Source organism: Lepisma saccharinum, chromosome 21, assembly GCF_977018435.1.
Source record: "Lepisma saccharinum chromosome 21, izLepSacc3.1, whole genome shotgun sequence".
Classification (NCBI taxonomy): domain Eukaryota; kingdom Metazoa; phylum Arthropoda; class Insecta; order Zygentoma; family Lepismatidae; genus Lepisma; species Lepisma saccharinum.
This window is the reverse complement of record NC_139249.1, coordinates 52,505,347-52,523,017: the sequence shown is the minus strand read 5'-3', so window position 1 is coordinate 52,523,017 and position 17,671 is coordinate 52,505,347. Positions and strand designations below refer to the sequence as shown.

At 38.4% G+C, this 17,671-nt stretch overlaps 1 protein-coding gene across 3 annotated transcripts in view; it reads left to right on the top strand.

Moving 5' to 3' along the window:
- LOC146004251 (heat shock 70 kDa protein 12A-like) overlaps positions 1 to 17,671 on the top strand; it is a 186,041-nt gene that overhangs the window by 53,117 nt on the left and 115,253 nt on the right. Inside the window, exon 1 of one of the 3 annotated variants that reach the window (XM_083142933.1) lies at positions 15,464 to 15,606. The exons of the other annotated variants lie outside the window; for them this stretch is intronic. The gene's annotated coding sequence lies outside the window, so the exon portion shown is untranslated. Of the gene's footprint in view, positions 1 to 15,463; positions 15,607 to 17,671 lie in introns of those variants that run through there. 3 annotated transcript variants of the gene reach the window in all.

Sequence of the window (17,671 nt, the reverse complement as noted above, 5' to 3'; positions counted from 1 at the left end):
ATATAACAGTTACATATATTACATAATATAAACCGTAGTTGGTGTAAATGAGAAATTAGGGTTGTTCAACACCATCTTTTGGTTTGATTCGATTTAGTTTACTTAATGTCGCATATGTGCTAGTTTAGGCTAATCGCAACGATGAGGCTACTTGCCTCCATGGCGGAGTGGTTATCACACCTCACTACGACGCCAGAGGTCCCGGATTCGAATCCTGGGCCGGAATGTGTGTTCTTTGTGAGCGCCCCTTCAACATTATCATCACTTATCTTCGCGATTAGCCAAAAGTGGCAGAAAAGCGAAGTAAAATAAAGATGGGTATGAATGGCGATACGATGAAATGGTTGAAGTGACGATCACTAACATGAAACATATATGGACGACTCAACAAACTCCACAGAGGATTATGCTGATGTAAATTCAGACGCCAGAGTTTCACTAGTCTGCAAAGTGTAGTGGAAGAGACCAATCGTTTGGTGTCTTGTTACATCACTGGCTGTCAAATAACACCAAGTATGCGTGGTTACGTGAGCGCGAGATATAGCTTAAGATAGTATGCCAGAGAATACATACATTCTTCATCAAACTGGATACATCCTGAATACACATTGGGATCTTATTATAGATTATATATATTATAATTATTATAAATTATACAACAACATTTTAGTTAAACGAATACAAAGCATAAAATTATTATAACCCATCGTTTATATGACAGAATACTCACAAACTTCACCACTCATAATATGGCTACTGTACAAAATTATTACCAATCTTCACCATTCAAGATACATGGTTACTGTAAAAGTTATTCATTTTTAATCTTCACCACTTAAAATAGATGGTTACTGTACAAAATTATTCATTATTAATCTTCACCATTTATAATAGATGGTTACTGTACAAAATTATTACCAATCTTCACCATTTATAATAGATGGTTACTGTAAAATTTACTTATTGTCAATCTTCACCACTTATAATATGGTTACTGTATAATTTACTTATTGTCAATCTTCACCACTTATAATAGAATGGTTACTGCTCAATAACATTGACAAACAAAAATAAATAACCATCAGTTCTATACAATTCTGAACGAAAACTTTGTTGAGAGGAAATTCACACTGCTGTGGACGTGAGAAAACTTTTAATTGAAATTTAAATCAGTATTTTAGAGCTTACTTAATGTGAAATCTGTATGCACTGCGATCTCAAGTAGCATGACCATTTACCAGATGTGAATGTTACTAATTTAAGCAATCAACACCCCTAAAGGCCAGGTAAAATTAAGTATGCGAAACATTTCATGAAGTCAATCTTAACGTTCCAGTACTACTCATCTGCCCAGAACAAATAATGTTTTACTCACCTAACCCAAAGTATACAAAAAGAAATTGCTTTCGTAAGGTTTCAACTTGTGAGGAAAATGTACCATCCAAAATTCTGTGCTAATAAAAATATAACTACACTCTTAAAATAATTCACATTACTACACTTTTCATATTGAGTTTCATGAGTGGCACTATAGGACTTACTTATTGCCTTTACGTGAACCGACTCACATATTACAACACTCTTCATATTAAGTTTTTTGAGTGGCACTATAGGACTTACTTGCTGCCTTTACGTGAACCAACCCAAAGTTTACATGCTCTAAGGCATGTCAGCATGCGCAACAAGCTCGGATCAAGTCATGGATCTCTTTGCTTACCTTTTGCAACATACTGTGAGTATTTGATTCAGCTTATGAAATCAAATTACTCAAAATTTGCACATTAAAATTAGCATTTGGATTCATGGTACCATTCCCTAGGTGTTATAAACTAAAACTTGAGTAAAATGTTCATTGGACAAATAAGCGTGAGGTTATGTGTTAATACAGTTCAACTAACAATTATTGCTAAAGTGTGACCTTTACGTACCTAATTGGTTTGCATTTATTATTAGGTATCTCACAGTCCATGAGGTAAATCCTAACAACGAAATCTAAATCATTACTATAATTAAAATGTATTTAAAGTATGACCATTTACAGGCCAACAAAAAAAAATGAATAACTACGAGAGTTATCAGACACATTATTAATTCTTGTACGAGGTGTACTACCAACTTTAGGCTAACCTCTAATGCATTATATGATAAAAAGAATTATCAAAATTGCATACTGCTATGCACAGGGGAACACTTTTTTACTTTACTTTTATCAAAATTGCATACACTTTTTCATGTGCGCGAGGTATACTACCCTTTACAGGCCAACCTTTTGAGCACTGAAAAATTAAAAGAATGAACAAAATGTATGTCGATTTCCCTTCCTCCAAGTCCATGGTGATTTTTCAAAGCTCCAATGTCTGGTGCCACTGTTACCTGTACAGTCTAAAGTGGTTTGATCTGTTTGGTCTTCTCACTTTCGCGTCACTTCCATGCTTTGTGGCATTCAAGCATTGCAAACTAACATTTCAGCATTGAAGTTTGCACCACTAACTATGTTTTTGTTGAAAGATTATTTTCAGCATATAAGATGATCCTCACAGACAAAATTGCGGAGTTTGACTGTGGATAACATGAAAAAGGATTGTTGCCTCACGATACGGCGAACAGTGGATTTTAATAGCAAATTTCCAATGGTAAGTTCTGCCATCGCCGTAGGGTTAGGCAACACACATAACGTTATGCAGGACTGCCAATCATCATGTAGTTCCTCTCTATTCACGTTTTACGAACACTATTGTGTTTAGTTGGTTCCTCGCTTCGGGGTTTGGTGCTTGTAGATTCCTCTTACATAACGTTTCGTCAACGCAGTGTGTGACCTAAGAAAGAACAAATGAATAACGATTCCTCGCAATATTCTTAAGTTTGCACGTTCCTCTCTTGGGGGTGCTGTGCTTGTCCGCACATTCTTTGTCAATATCTCAACTTCCGTGGAGTGTATAGTAGCCACACCCAGATTCCCGGTATCCTCGGGAGTAGCTCTATTACGTGTAAAAATCTCAGTCCAATCAGAGCACTTTTAAAACTTCCTCGCTTTGGCGTGAAAAGTCCAGCTTCCTCTTAATGGAGGGTGGGAAAACAGGGGTGTGTGTGTATGTGTGGGTGGGTGGGGGGGGTGTATGTGTGTGTCTGTGTGGGGTGTGTGTGTGTGTGTGTGTGTTTATATTATGTAGTAGTTGTGGTGTGTTTGTGTTTATATTGTGTTATAGTTGTGATGTGTTTGTGTGTGTCTTGTGTAGTAGTTGCGATGTGTTTGTGTGTGTCTTGTGTAGTAGTTATGCTGTCTAATGTGTTTGTGTTCGTCTTGTGTAGTAATTGTGCTGTTTAATATGTTTGTATTTGTCTTGTGTAGTAGTTCCTCCATTCATATTGGGGGTTAGGCGTAGAGCTGACAACTCTGCACTGTAAAAAGACATGTCAAGAAACAGAAATATAAGGCCATGGATGTTCCCAAGGTAAAATATTCCAGAGGTAAAATAGTCCCCCGTTCGGATCTCCGGGTGGGGACTACTTTGGGAGGTCCCTGGACTAAGGATAAGATCTACGTTAGGAATAAGGATATTAAATTAGGCACCTGGAATGTTCTGAGCCTTTACCGGCCTGGGGCATTTCAGTGTACAGTTAATGAGATAGTTAAATATAAATTAGATGTAGTAGCTGTCCAGGAAGTTAGGTGGCCAGTAGAAGGGAATTGTAAAACTAAAAATTATACTTTTTTCTATGGTGGTACTGAAAATCATAATTTTGGAACAGGCTTTTTCATAAATAATAGAATTATCTCGGCTCTTAAAACAGTAGAATTTATTAATGATAGGATATCATATGCAGTTTTACAGGGTAGGTGGTGTAAAATTATTTTAATAAACATAAATGCACCAACGGAAGATAAAGATGATAATACTAAAGATGATTTTTATACAGAGTTAGAACAGGTCTTTGATAAATTTTCTCAGTATGATATGAAAATTCTGTTAGGTTACTGTAATGCACAGATTGGCAAAGAAGAGACATTTAAACCCACGATTGGTAAAGAAAGTCGTCATGAATTAAGTAATGATAATGGTATAAGATTGATTACTTTTGCAACCTCAAAGAATTTAATTGTGAAAAGTACCACTTTTAAACATAAAGATATCCATAAATATACCTGGTCTTCTCCAGATGGTAAAACTCATAATCAGATAGATCATATTCTCATTGATAAGAGAAGGCATACTAGTATAATTGACGTTCGTACACATAGAGGTGCTGACTGTGCCAGAGACCATTATTTAGTAATTGCTAAATTAAGAGAAAGACTCTCAGTGATAAATCATAAGCAACAAAATCTAAAAGTTATAAAATTTGATACAGGAAAGTTTGCTGATGAAAGAATTAAGAAAGATTACCAAATTAAACTGTCAAATAGATTTGATGTTTTGCAGGATTTAAATGATGATGAAAATATAAATGAAACAGACGTAAATAAGAATTGGGAGCACATACGTAATGCAATAGAATCAGCAGCTAAAGAAAGTATAGGATACCATAAACCAAGAAAAAGTAAGCCATGGTTTGATAATGAATGTCATAATCTAATAGAAATAAGAAATCAGGCTAGACTTAGGTGGTTAAATAACTCGGATGATACAAATCTAAGCAATTATAATAGAATAAAGCGAGAAGTTAACCGCACGTTTAGAAGTAAGAAAAGAGATTACTTGAAAAGCAAAATTAACGAAATTGAAACAAACAGCAAAAATAAAAATATCAGAGATTTATATAAAGGTGTAAATGAATTTAGAAAGGGGTGGCAACCTAAAGTAAACTTGATAAAAGATAAAGACGGTGATTTTCTAGCTGACCCAAGCGATATTCTAAATAGATGGAAGAACTACTTTAATGACCTTTTAAATGTCCATGTAGGAGATAAATCAGAAGTAAATGAAGTCCACACAGCAGAACCTTTAGTTCCAGAACCTAACTTGACTGAAGTTAAAGATGCTATTAAAAGGCTAAAGAATAACAAAGCACCTGGCATTGATTTAATACCAGCTGAGTTAATTAAATATGGTGGAAATTCATTAAAATGTCAAATTCATAAATTAATTTGTTTAGTATGGAATAAAGAAGAAATCCCTCAACAGTGGAAAGAATCCATAATTATTCCTGTGTTTAAAAAAGGTGATAAAATGAACTGCAATAATTACCGAGGGATTTCTCTACTCTCAACAACATATAAAATATTATCTAACATTCTTTTAACAAGAGTTACCCCATATGCTAATGAAATTATAGGTGATTATCAATGTGGATTTAAACGTAACCGATCAACTACAGATCAAATTTTTCACATCAGACAGACACTTGAAAAAAAGTGGGAATATAATCAAAATGTCTATCAGCTATTCATTGATTTCAAAAAAGCATATGATTCGGTCAAAAGAGATAAATTATATAATATATTAGTAGAGTTTGGAATACCTAAGAAGCTTGTTAGTATGATAAAAATATGCACCAGTGAAACAGAAAGTAAAATTCGTGTGGGTAATAATATGTCTGACAAATTTACAATTCATGATGGGTTAAAACAAGGAGATGCATTATCTCCATTGCTCTTTAATTTTGCCTTAGAATATGCTGTAAGGAAGGTAAGTGAATCTAAAGAAGGACTAAAATTAAATGGTGTGACTCAATTGTTAGCATATGCAGATGATGTAGACTTACTGGGTGATGATGTGAATACAATTAAGAATAATGCTAAAATATTTTTCAAAACTGCTAAAGAGATAGGTTTGGAAGTTAACAAAGAGAAAACTAAATATATGCTTACAGGCCGAAACCAAGTGTTAGGTAATAATCGGAATCTAATTATTGATAACAACTCGTTTGAAACAGTTTCCAAATTCAAATACTTAGGAGTAATATTAACAAATGAAAATTATATTAAAGAGGAAATAAAAAGTAGGCTTAATTCAGGAAATGCATGTTACTTCTCTCTTCATAAACTTTTGTCTTCTCGTTTAATATCTAAGAAACTAAAAGTTAAAATATACAAAACAGTAATTTTGCCTGTAGTATTATATGGATGTGAAACTTGGCCCCTTACATTGAAAGAGGAACATAAATTGAGAGTATTTGAAAATAAGATCCTTAGGAAAATCTTTGGACCTAAAAGGGATGAGGAGACAGGTGAGTGGAGAAGGTTACATAATTTAGAACTACATAATTTGTACTCATGTCCAGATATTATTAGAATAATTAAATCAAGAAGACTTAGGTGGGCAGGCCATGTGGCACGAATGGGAGAGGAAAGAGGAGTTTACAGGATTCTTGTTGGGAAACCAGATGGTAAGAGACCTGTAGGAAGGCCAAGACGAAGATGGAGGGACAACGTTGAGATGGACCTAAAGGAAATCGGTAGGGATGGGAAAGAGTATATAGATCTTGCTCAAGATAGGGACAGATGGAAGGCCTGTGTTGCTGCAGCCATGAACCTTCGGGTTTAAGAAGGCTAGAGAGTTAGTTAGTTAGTTAGATCTTATTATAGAGCGAACACACACAAAGCAACCTTCGGCCAGAAGCCTCCGTCCTACTCTACCCCCCCCCCCCTACATGCGCGAGTAAAATGCACACGACACGCGTTTCTGCGCAGGTTCTTTTGCTTTTGTTTCCATTATCCTCATTGGATACCACAAACTGTATCGATTATTATGTAACAGGCCAAAGTATAACGACACAAGCATGTTAATTTGTGCACAGTGGCGGCGATTGGGTCCAAAATCTGGGGTGTCAAGGTGCAAAAACGGAAGGGGTGGGGCAAAAACAGTTTACTTTCTCCTGGTAGATAAGGTTTAGCATAGTGCGGGGGCAAAAGTTGAAAAATGTGTTCAGGGGCAACTGCCCCTCACGCCCCTCCCTAATCGCCACCACTGTTGTGCAACATCTTACACAAGCATCGAAGCATGTGCCGCCAGTTTTGGTATCAACAGACACTTCTGATCGTATTGAATGTCAATGTGGTTGTTGCAACTCAGAAGTGTCCGTGACTGTACAAATAAACTACATTAATAAGATCAACCAACCATTAAGTCGGTATTATCAGAGGGTGTAAATTCAATGTTGAGACATAATACAGCTCCTTGTAAGGAGGGATGTAACAAAATCCTTTATATTTTTCTCCTAAATTAATTTTCCACATCGTCGTTTTGATTAAATTTGCTTAATGCAAATTTATCTTCCGAACCGTGTTTAAATCTGCTTAAAATGCATTGGCAGATACGTAACAATTACATGTTTGACATAAATATTTCTCCCGTCTACCGTTATTTTATAGGTATCTTTATTGTTGCGTTTAACAGTGGCTATCGAGCTACTAATAAACCTGATCTTCCGCTCAAGTACCTCTGAAATTGGTCTTCATGTTGGGTTTCTGGAATTGCATTCTGTTTCTGCATTCTGTTTATGACGACTGCTTTTATTACTTGTCGAGAAGGAAACTGGTACAAACAAAGTGGGCTTCCTCGAAACGTGTATGCGTCTTAAGTGCACCATAAGAATGAAAACTCGCACGTCAAGCTGTTGACGTCATTGTTGACAATAATGTTGTTGACAAATTGTTACTTTTTGCATTTATTCTGTTATAAATTATCATAAAGTTTTTGAAGTTGTAGTTAGTTTCTGATGAAATAAACTCGATAATTAAAAATAGTGTGTATTTGTATATAAAATGCTCGCATCAAAGATTGATAGTGACTATTTCTTGAGAGCTATTTCTTACAAGGTTCCTAAATATACGTAGGACTACGCACAATTTCTGTAAAAATGATGATGGTCTGATACAAACTCTTACAGATAATACCACATCGTATAAGTGGCACGCTCAAGTCAGAAATCATAGACCTTGGTACCAAAACATGAATTTAGCTCGGGCAGTGGTTGTTTTTATATTAAGAATGCGAACAGGTCATGTATTAGTAAATCAACATTTGGCTCGTTTAAAGATTGTGCCATCAACTTCCTGCCAATGTGGAGAAAATAATCAAACCCTTAATCATTTATTTTTTGAATGTCCCTTAAGAAAACAACAGCGAGACTCTATATAAAAACTTACAACATGCACAGGTACCATTTCCGATATCCTTATCTACACTAATATCTGAACCTCGCACTGCAGTTATTTGGATTATTTATAGTTTCGCTAGAAAACATAGGTTTACAATCTAAACAACCATGATGATCCGCACGACAATTTAAATCAATAAGACCTCGAGAAACCGTTATACCATAAGAACAGAATAGACTACAATATTCAATAAGTCATTAGTGATGCGAAGAAAGTGAACGATATTCAACAACAGTTTGGATCATATATAATAGAAATAACACCTGAACTCAGCAACTTTGGCTAGAAATCGCAAACGCGATGTGAGCCAAAAACATAAAGAAGAAGAAGAAGTCTTACAGATAATTTAAACGATTATATGTGTAATTGTGGAAATATTGGACGTTGTGCTCTATCTTGTGCCCGCTCTGGAATACACAACGTCAGGCACTCTTTCACAGACTCGGTCGAAAAAAGGTTCCTTTTCCTCTATCCTTGCCCTCCTTACTTTCATCCCCTTCCCCCTCTACTATGTGGATCCTCTATGGTTTTGCTCGACAGTGTGAACTTCGCTTCTGATATCATCCCTCAACATTGCAGTGTTATAGTGACAGTGAAGTGAAGTGTAACAAAATATTGTGATGTTCATAATAGTGCGCGAATTTTCAAGCCATCAATGTTTTTAGATCTTTGCCCAGGACTGCTACCACACAAGCGGCGAGGGGCATGAAGAAGAAGAAGAAGCTTGGAACTGCTGTGTTCGGCGTCAAGTGACAATAAACTATATGGAGGTTGAACTTTGCACCCCCTGGCAAAACAAAAACGTTCCTGACACAATGCCCTCATGTGACTACAACCCCAATTGCATTCTCATTGATTCGCGAGTGTTACGATCTGATAAGTAAACGAGTTAAGATTGCGGAAAGATGTGATTTTCGATTCGTTCCGTCATTTCCACTGACCCCTTGAGCGTACACCACTTTCTATCCTCACGGAGCCATCTTATTTTTCTTCGAGGCACATTACACGAGAACGCTGCGTTTCATCATATTTCATCTTCAGCTGAACATCTCCGGCGTTTAATAACTTGGGAAAGGGGATCTCGCAATGTCTTCGGCGGTAATCTTGTGAGAATATCGAACGTTTTCTCTGCCGCTTTCTCTCCTGGCTTCTCGTTAAATTGCCTGCAATTTTTGTTGCAAGAAGGAAGGGAAAAAGATGGGTTCCTCCGGGCAGTGATTTACCAGACCCAGAGGGAAATTTCCCTGTTGCAAGATAAACAATTCCCTTTTTGACTGTTTTCACTGTTTTTCACAAACAAGATGAAGATGAGGATGAGTGATGTGCTAACAACTCCACCACGGAGGCCGGCTCACAAACAAGAAGTACAATAAATAGAATAGAAAATAAATGGTTAGTAGTTGCAGGTTTTATCCAGAATTTTCTATTTAGAAGGTACAAGCACGATTTTAGTGAGTGTATGACTTACACTGTAAGGGTAAATTTAAAATTTGTGAATAATTTTATTGGTAATTTTATTGTTGCGCAAAATCTAACGAGCTGAGGCGCCAACTTAAGAATTTTTTGGAGGGGGGGGGGGGCAAAAGATCAGCATAAACAATACTTTATACAGGGTGATTCAGAATTCCTATTACACACTTTTAGGGGTTGTAGAGGGGACTTAGTAGATCACGTTTTGATAAGGAACTCATGTCCGGAATCGTACCGTTTTGGTACTACGCAGATTACAAGATCACATAATTTCATTGTAGGCAACCCACATTGACGGAGGGCGACGTCTTCAGTCACCTGATGTCATGTGTGCTGCTTCCAACGTCCTCTGTTTACAATCCGGTGTGCTTCGATCTTCACGTCAGTTGGTATTCAGTCGTTGCGGAAGACAGTACAGTATGGTTGAAAACACGTTTGCCGAGAACACGGACATGTTGTTAATTTACGGCGAAGCTGGACGTAATGGTAGAGCTGCGCAACGTCTGTATGCAGAACGTTTTCCGCATCGTATCACTCCATCACATATCCGATTGGATGATGATGGAGATGTAAAATTATGTGATCTTGTCATATGTGTAGTACCAAAACGGTACGTTTCCGGACATGGGTTTCTTATCAAAACTTGACCCCCTCTACAACTCCTAGAAGTGTGTAATAGGAATTCTGAATCACCCTGTATATGTAAATTTACATAAAAGGTGTCCTACGTGAATTTGGAGTTGGGGGCAGAAAGTGCCTTGGCCATTAAAGTATGCGGTTATGAACGACCATCTTAGTTGTGAATGGATAAATCACTGATTGTGTAATTTGTTTAATTCCTTTACATTAGTCATTACACTTACAAAATGTTCTTTATCTTCAGCCTTTATTATTAATTAAACTTATAAATTGAAAGTCCTTGAATGTTTAGCTCAATTACGATCAGATGGGTTCGATTTGAAGCAAAAAAGATAGTCAGGTGTTTATAAGTATATTCCAAAAGAAGCGGAAAAGCAAAAGCAAACGTGTGTCAGAAATAATCATTGGTAAAATTCAATTTACAATAATCTTTACACAAACTATTTGCTGCAGTTGATTCCAATTTTGTCCTAATTTCATAAACATTGAACTTTGACAATGTTTAGCGATTAGTATATTTGTGGTCTCGATTATAATAATTCTGAAACTAGACTTCAGATTTTGCGGACAGTTACAAATATTACAATTGTTACAATTTATATCTTCAGTATAGCTATAGTCGTGACAAAATAAATGACATCAATATTTAGTTTTTTAATATGGTTTAAGTTACAGTACATTAATTTGTTGTACGTATCTGAGGCATCTATTAGTCATGGTTATATGTTAAAGGTGCGTAATTAGTATAATGTATAATGATGATTACAATGATAAACATCATGTTAACAATTATGACATGTTGTGTAAACTTAACCTATTTAGTATTAGTATTTTATGCAGTGTGTAAAGCGCTTTCGATACTACTTACTTTACGACTACACTACTAGATATCTGTTAAAAGTGTGATAATTGTGTGTGTATTACAATGCAGTCTGACTGTCACTCGTGAGACCCGGGTTCGATTCCCAGGGTGGGTGATCTAGGGTCGGTAATGTTATTGTCTTGTCCCTGCATAAAGCGCCTCTGGGGCTCACACAGCCTCAAATCAGTGGGTACCAGGGGCAACCCTGGGTGGTAAAATCTGCCTCGGCGTGGTGCTGATCACATCACCTAAAAGTTGACTAGATCGAGAATGTATGGGCCCACCCCCACATCCCTTAAATGTGCCTTCATGGGACGGTGCTTTGTGCATGGATAACTTTATCTTACCTTGCAATGCAGTACAGAGAGTTTGCAGAGATACGTACTTCAAAAGCTATCATTTCTACCTCTATAAAAGCAAGATAATTCACTTATTACCATTATTTTTTACGAAGATATCTTTTATAATCGGTGTCGGTTCCAAGTTTCATTCATACACAAATTTATATATTTGTAAATATATTATGTAAATTTATAAACTGTATATTTTTTTCTCAGTTTTTTGTTCATTTTTAGATGCTCTCCGTTTTACCCTTTCATGTAATTTACAGCTCCAAAATTCCCTGCTCGTGGGAAAATTCCCTGCTGCTCCGGGGTAAGAAAACTAGGCTCGGATTTCTTCAGGATGCCTGACCCTGGGGCTTCGGGCAACTCCTCAACTTGTGGAAAGACACAAAAAATCAATTAGCGGTTCGTACGGCAGGGCTTTGGGAAAAGTTTATTGTCGGGGCCACGTGTTTCCTCAAGTCAACGAACGGTGCAACAACTCCAGGTGTGTCCAATATCCGGAGACTCTACCTTAGCCCAACGAAGATAAATTACGTACACGGAGAGACGGAAGCAGAACGGGGTTAACAGGCATCTGCGAGGGTCGCTGACTTATTGGCTCTCTGGTGCTTCTCAAATCATACCCACAGGATAATAATTGGTTGAATTCGGTTATTTTACATCGCTTTTCTGTCACTTTTGGCTAATCGCGACGATGGCTATGTGATGACTCAATACATGTCCTATTATTATAGAGGATTATACTGGTTGCAGGCCCAAACGCCAGAGCCTCGTTAGTCTGCAAAATGCAGTCCAGGGTGTACTACATCCCTTTAGGATAATAAAAATAGTTGACGCCATATGACGCCAACCCTCCCCCCCCCCACCAAGGAAAACCCCCAAATTTCCTCAACACTTTCTTAAAATAATTTTAAAATGCCCAACTTATGGCCATTTTGGCTGTAAAGCTGTCAGTTTGGGGGAAAATCATATACATGATGATTCAGTAAAAGCGTTCAAATAGGAAATAGGAAATAGGTGATGCGCCACTGAACAGTTCCAAATGGAAAACCTATGATCGCAAAAGCCAGCGTATCGATATATGGGCTAAAACATGTCGAGCCCTAGCGTGTACTGTCGTCCAAAGGAATGACAAATACTCGTAAGTGACATGTATGGACAAGTAGTGACACTGCTGACGTACTATGAGTAGCGACATTTATAGACATTGATTTACGCGTATGAGTTGCATGCTGGTACATTTTTCAACTAGTGCCATATCACATAGCACAGCACGACAGTTTTTCGAAATGACGGCCGCCAACCACAGTGCCAACATGGCAGTGGCGTACGAGATTCTGCTGCACACTTTGAAATAACCCTGGCGTTTTGCGAATCACATCACAGGCGGCGACAATCCTGACAACAAATACACTTCCGTGTCAATGTGGTCTCTTACACAAATTATTTCAGATGTTCCCGGACAAAAAAAGAAAGTACATTCAGGTCGGGTGACCTCGCATGGCTAGGAATAGGGCCTCTCCGTCCAATCCAACGAGAGCAGGAACGGTAAAGTCTACATTCTGGCGGACCTCCACACTGAAATGAGACTGTGCTCCGTATCTCCGTACGCTGGCTTCTCCGACCCTACGTTCCTATCGCCAGCTACTCAGTGGTGTATCCCCTGTTTACTTTTCGCACGTCTTCTTTTCTGAATCGCCCTGTATTCATATATGCATAAAATCAGTAGTTTTAATCCAGAGGGGACGGGGGAAGGTGTTTCTCATTGATCTAATTGATGACTTCAGAATTGCGACCAAAATGTTGAATTTCTTTCCATAATTCCTCATCTTTTTCGTCTCTGTTTCCTCCCTACACAACACATAACATAAAGTTCTGGAAGCAGGGAGATAATGCGATTGCATCTGCATCCACCGTCTCCGACTGCTGGCTACACTACTCCCTGCGATGAAAAGATTCTCGGGCTATCGACCAGGTGTTTCATCATTCGTCGCCAGGAAAGCTTCAAGACTTACTGTGAGTTTTGCAACAGGTGGAAGGGTCCTGTCCGACCTCCGACATCTCAGAACTTGGGATACTGCATGGGCGAAGAGTGGCCCACAGATACAGTGCCTCTATTGAACATTCATTCTGATAATTCAATGTGTTGACAAAATAATACAGAGATTTTCAAAGAACAAGACGCTGAAATTGAACATTTTTTTCGGCTGTGTTTTTTTTTATATCAAAGTCGTGAAATTTGTCTATATAATTTGTATACATAGAAGCCAAAATGTGTCAATTGGCACAAAAATGTTGACTTCAGTAAAATACATTGAAGTCAGTGACGGTAGTTTCCAGAACTGGGGGGAAAGATGCTAAAATTGGAGGAGGAGGGGGAAAAAGTGGAGGGCAACTGCTCCCCTAATCGCGGCCACTGATTGAAGTGTGTACTGCTAATGGTACACATTTGGTGCATGAATTTAGATCACACACGACCATTTCAAACAAACCAAAATTACACCTTTAGCTGTGTCAGTTGATGCAACAAAAATCCATCTACATTGAGTTCTGTGAATACAGCTTTTGTTTGTAAGTCACATTACGATGTCAACTCTCGCTCTGCACTGTATGTTAATTAAAAATATCACTTAAATTTTGTTATTAACTGCGATTGGTAATCAAATTCGTTAAAAAAATTTAACCTCTTCCCCCCATTAGAAACTCAGCCGTGGATCCGCCCTACTGAGACCAAATGTACAGGTTCAAGGAAGTTAGTAATGAGTTTTGTTTTATACAGCGTATATTGATACACCTGTATATTCTACAAATGTGCTTTATAAAGAAACAAACTGTCAGAGTACTAAATGAGTGTGCATTAGGCTACTACTCTACTTCTTGGACATTTTAATTTCAATGCACTATCTTCACAGTAGCTGATTATCCGGCGTTGCCAGGGTATTTATTTATCCCAATCTTGTATTAGACAGGAAAATAATGAATTCTTACTATAGTTTAAAATGTAACTAATTTTAAATGTGATCGTGAATGTCACCAATTAGCTTAGCCACTCCGAAAACTATGGATTCGACACTAATCTAGGCCATTTGTGGCATTTTATTTTTCACCCCCTCTCACCACCCTCCCCCTCCATGCCGATAGGTGATGAACTTGGAGTTGAACCGCATTGGGAGTGTCACGAAAAGTATAGATTCCATTCGCAACACAGCCTGAATGTTAGACAACCCGAGAAACACTATCGTTGTGCGGATTGCATAGAGTCACGGATGTCTGTTTGTGCGGAATTTATTATCGGTGGTTCACGATTATTTTTACATGTCACCCCTTCCCACCTAACCCCTATCGGTGCCAGGGGTGTCTTACCCCAAAATGTTATGTCCAGATTGCAAGTGATACGTGTACCAAGTTTTGTTGAAATTGCTCCAGGCGTTCGAGAGCTATACCGGAAGAAATAAATATACACACCCACACACAGACACATACATTCATTTTTATATATATAGATAGATTGTGGAGAATAGACTGAATGAAAATGTTGATGGGCAATTCAATATTATTCGATTCTTTTTTAAGTAGAATTTTCTATTAGTTTATGTAGTTATTCTTTAATTACTTTTAGCGAGAGTGAAAACTTTTCTAATTACTTTTACAAAACGTTAATATGAGTGCATCAATTAAGCTGTATAAATTACGAGACACTAATAAATTCGTTGAACGTACACTCCTGTCCAAACTTCTGTACCATCTTCGGTGATGTTAATCTTTAACTTTCTCACAGAAGTCATGGTCTCGCGATATCTGGACTCTTCTTTTGTAACGGAAACGGGAGAGAAAGCGAAATGTGGAAAAAAAAACTCTTCGTGTTTTCTTGCGCATACGAGTTGGCAACTGTGTTCTCTAATGTCTGAGCGAGGAGAAGCAGGCGCTGAGAACGAACCTGCTTCTTATCTCCGACTCCCAGCAACCAGGTCGGAGAAGACCGTAATTTGCCTCCGCTGTTCGTGGTGGCGTTCTCCTTCGCCATTGTCCACCGCGAGACGCCAGTGAGAGAGGTTCGTGTGCTCTTGTGAGTGTGTGAGTGAGTGTTTGTGTTCGGATCTGGGTGCAACTTCCATGTTAGGATTTCTTGCGACGACACGGTGGTGGATTGGACGTCCCAACAGTGGATCATGGATCCCATTGTACCGGTAAGCAGGGCTTTAGCTTTGTCACTAATTATCTGACCAATTTACAGTGCTGATTAAACTACACCAGGTGTTTATCCAGAATTCTGCGTCGGAACGGAGTTGACTTCTGTGGCGGAGTGTTTATCACACCGAGCTACGACGCCAGTGGTCCTGGGTTCGAATCGCGGCCTGCATGGGTATTTGGTTGATTTGGTGTTTCAAGTCCACTTTATGCACAGTTAGGCTAATCGGGACTGGACCTACAGTTTAAAGTTGGATCCGAACCACTATGTGCCTCCACCGGGTATCGAACCCGGGACCCCTTGATTACAAGGCGACGACGCTACCACTGCGCTATCGGGGAGACCTGCATGGATATTCTTCGTGAGTGTCCCTTCATCAGCTTCATCATATCCTTATCCTTATAATCGCGATTAACCAAAGTTGCAGAAAAGGGATACTAAATAACGAATATCAAATTGAGCTCTTGTGGAAACATTTGCAGAATCGGGATTGATTTCATTTATTTTATGTCGCTTGTCTTCTACTTCTGGCTAACCGCCACGATGGGGACGAATTGTTATGTGATGATGAAAGGACAATCATAAACGCATACGTCGTCGCGATTAGCCAAAAGTTGCAGAAAGGTGACGTAAAATTACCAAACTTTCGCATGAATGACATGACACAAGTCTCGCAGAGGATTATCCAGTCTGTGGTTCCAGCCGCCAAAACGTGCAGCTTAGGGTGTACACCCAACAGCAAAAGAAACAGTAGGCGAATTGTCCACCACAATTTTCATTCGGTCTGAATTACACAATATGATGACAATGAATTGAAATAATGACTTCAATAAGCAGAGAACAATGCCTGCTTCGAACCAACATAGTGGCATTCCTTAAAACAACACAGGATGTAGAATTAAAAAGTAATGAAAATAGCGGTGGACAATTTGCCTACCATTATCTTTGCCGTTGACTGTACTATGGTGCACTATGTGGAAGAGGGGGGTAAAATTTGAGTGCCCTCTTCACACCCCATTTCGATACTGACTTACCTTCGAAAATGTATCTCGTTTCTAGAAACAACAAAAAATTTCAAATTGTATAAAATAATACGTTAGCATGCAGTCTCTGGACATTATCATTTATCTATTTTTTTTTTTAACTATAGTTATGCTAACACTTCAGCCGCGGTGGTCTAGTAGGTAGGGCGTCTGACTGCAACGCGGGAGACCTGGGTTCGATTCTCGGAGTGGGTGATCTAAGGTTGGAATTTCCGTCCTGTCCCCGCATAAAAAAGTGGCTCTGGAGCTCGTACAGCCTCAAATCAATGGGTACCTGGGGGCAACCCTGGGGGTAAATTTGGCCGGGGCGTGGAGCTGATCACATCACCTCCAAAATGACAGCGATCGAGAATATGTGGGCCCCTACCCCCTAAATGTGCCTTCATGGCACTGTGCTATATGCACGGGGAACTTTAGCCTAATTTAACACTTCGAGGGAGCGCCTCGTCTTCACGTGTACATTTTTTTCCCGGTGATTGGGATCCAACTTCTGTGATTTTACTACGAATCTGTTTCGCTAACCAACAACTCCACAGCGTCCCGAGAGTTGGCAAAAATATTTTTTTTTCCACTTGCAGACGAGAGAGGTGCTCTATCGAAACTTAGTGTTAGAGTAAGTATAGTTATACACACTACACAGTAGATAATGTCCAAAGAAATTGCATGATAATGTAGAGCAATTGTCATTAACATTCTGAGACTATAATTATGCGTGTTTAGAATTACTTAATTTCAGACTTCGTGTGCCGTCACTGTTATCCAAATATCTGTAATTTCCATACAGCCTTCTAACATCCATCAAATTTTATCCCAACACACTCTTATTTTTTTTTCAAAACCAAATTTGAGATAATTGCTAAATTGAGTGTTACACCTCTTTACACCCACCTAAATGGAAAATCGTGGATAAAACCTTGTAAAATAGGCTTACAAGGCAGCGAAACTATTACCGATTCGTAGACAACAGCGGAAGCAAACCCTCGTACAGCCTGCGAAAAGAATGTTCCAGAGAAATTTTTA